The sequence below is a fragment of the Mus caroli genome, unplaced genomic scaffold, assembly GCF_978045245.1.
Source record: "Mus caroli unplaced genomic scaffold, Mus_caroli_1 scaffold_2, whole genome shotgun sequence".
NCBI lineage: Eukaryota > Metazoa > Chordata > Mammalia > Rodentia > Muridae > Mus > Mus caroli.
Genome location: NW_028227257.1, coordinates 162964490 through 162966750, shown reverse-complemented (window position 1 = coordinate 162966750; position 2261 = coordinate 162964490). Strand labels below are relative to the sequence as shown.

The following is a 2261-nucleotide window of genomic DNA, read 5'->3' as shown; positions in this document are numbered from 1 at the left end:
AGTTTCGATTCTTTCTTAATTCTGGTCTCTGAAAAAGCAAAACTCTGTCTGCTTGAGTTGTCCCCTTCAGGCTGTGAGAGTCTAAAGAGTTTGTTATCACAGGTCCGTGAGAATCCTCCCAGCCAGGGTCGAAGAACTCGCCTTAATCTAGCTCTCCATGCCAGTTCTTGCAGCAACCCCTCTACATGCCTGATCTAATTCTGAGCCTTCCCCCACAGCCTCTACTAGCAGTCTGCAACCAGAATTCTTCATTTTGTTAATGTCCCTATTCCCCTAACCACCACAGGCCTTCCCAGTTGCCATTGCTAGTCACCTCTCCCCCATCCTAAGACACCATCCATTCCCTAACTTCAGCCTTCACAGCCTTTGCCTACCCACCCAACAAGATATAGTCCACACGGTATTGTTGATCTCAAAGTATCTGAAAGAATTTCCTGAATTCATTTTTTCCTCCTCTTAAAATTGCACTTTTTTTCCACCATAAACAATCAAGATGCTTCTTTTTGTGACTGGCGGTGAACGAGCGCGCAGTGCCATGAAGGCCTCGGGCACGCTTCGGGAATACAAGGTGGTGGGGCGCTGCTTGCCAACCCCAAAATGCCACACACCACCACTGTACCGTATGCGAATCTTTGCACCCAACCATGTGGTGGCCAAATCCCGCTTCTGGTACTTTGTGTCGCAGCTGAAGAAGATGAAGAAGTCATCTGGGGAGATTGTGTACTGCGGACAGGTGTTTGAGAAGTCACCCCTGCGTGTGAAGAACTTTGGCATCTGGCTGCGCTATGACTCCCGCAGTGGCACACACAACATGTACTGGGAGTACAGGGACCTGACCACTGCTGGTGCAGTCTCACAGTGCTACCGAGACATGGGTGCCCGACACCGTGCCCGTGCCCACTCCATCCAGATCATGAAGGTGGAAGAGATTGCAGCTGGCAAGTGCCGCTGGCCAGCTGTCAAGCAGTTCCATGACTCCAAGATCAAATTCCCACTGCCCCACCGTGTGTTGCGGCGCCAGCACAAGCCACGCTTCACCACCAAGAGGCCCAACACCTTCTTCTAGACACAGAGACCCACTGAATAAAAACTTGAGACTGTCAAAAAAAAAAAAAAAACAAAAAACAATCAAGATGTAGTTTCCCTATTGAATCCAAAGAAAGTCTAGATAGATATAGATTGTCTAGACACAGACAGTCTAGATAAAACAAGAGGCTGTTTCATGTTAGGAACCATACAAACACTGGATATTGTTTTTAAGCTTTGCAAGCCACCAAACTCCCGTTCTTTCAGGGCCCTCAAAGTCTAAGGTGGCACAACTAAACTCCGCTGTGGGCATGGTCTGGCTCCAAGGAGTCAAGGCCCCAGCAGCCAATCAACTCATGGGAACAGGGTTCATGGTAAGTCGAGAATGCTGCCAACATTAAGTGTAACTAAAGACATTTCTGCTTCTTTCCTTCAAATATCTCCCAAAAGGGACTATCTTAGAAAAACCTGAAAGCAGATGTGAAAGGAGATGGAAAATAGGACCCATGAGGAATAGGGAGAACGAAGCTGTGATTCTCAGTCCGAGGAAAAGAAAGCCTAGAGGCCATTTCACAATGGCCTGCAAGATTTAAAGGCTACTCCACAGGGAGATAGAGACCAGCTGTTCAGCATCTCCTAGGAGGACAGAACACAAAGGAGTGAGCTTCAGTTTCCACACAAGCGACTTAAGCCAGCAAATGATCTCTGCCAATGAGGATAGCAGACTTCCGAGTTGTCAGGGGGCAGTAGGGATCTCCTCTAAAGTTCTTCAAAGTCCCAAGCAGGTCAGGTGTGGTGGCCTCAGCAGGCAGAAAGAGAAGACTAGACATGGCCTCACCACCTCACCAGCTGTGGCTGTGGCCCTGCTTCTCCAGCAGCCAGCACTCTCTCCTCACAGTAGGCTGGCTTTTCCCGACTCCAGCACTTTCTGAATTGAGCCAGGCAAGAAGTAAAAGGGAAGGCATGTGAGGAATGAGAAAACAGAGGCGAAATTGATTAATTTTTCCATGAGAGAGGCTGGATGAAGCTGCAAGTAACTCAGCTGAGGTCCTTGGTAACTGTCAATTTCTAAAGTAAGAATCCATGGAAATTAGCTTCCTTATAAATCACTAATTGGGCCTCCTCTTCCCTTGGTTCTCTGGTTTCCTGGCCTCCCTTGGAGTCCTTTGTACATTCCCTTTGCACCTTCAGCATTAGCCTGGTTCAGATTCCCCAACAACAAAAGCCAAAGACAG

General features: G+C 48.2%; 1 pseudogene; it reads left to right on the top strand.

Annotated features, from left to right (window-relative positions):
• Positions 1–502: 502 nt before the first annotated feature.
• Positions 503–1117, top strand: LOC110289612 (large ribosomal subunit protein eL20 pseudogene; annotated as a pseudogene).
• Positions 1118–2261: the final 1144 nt, after the last annotated feature.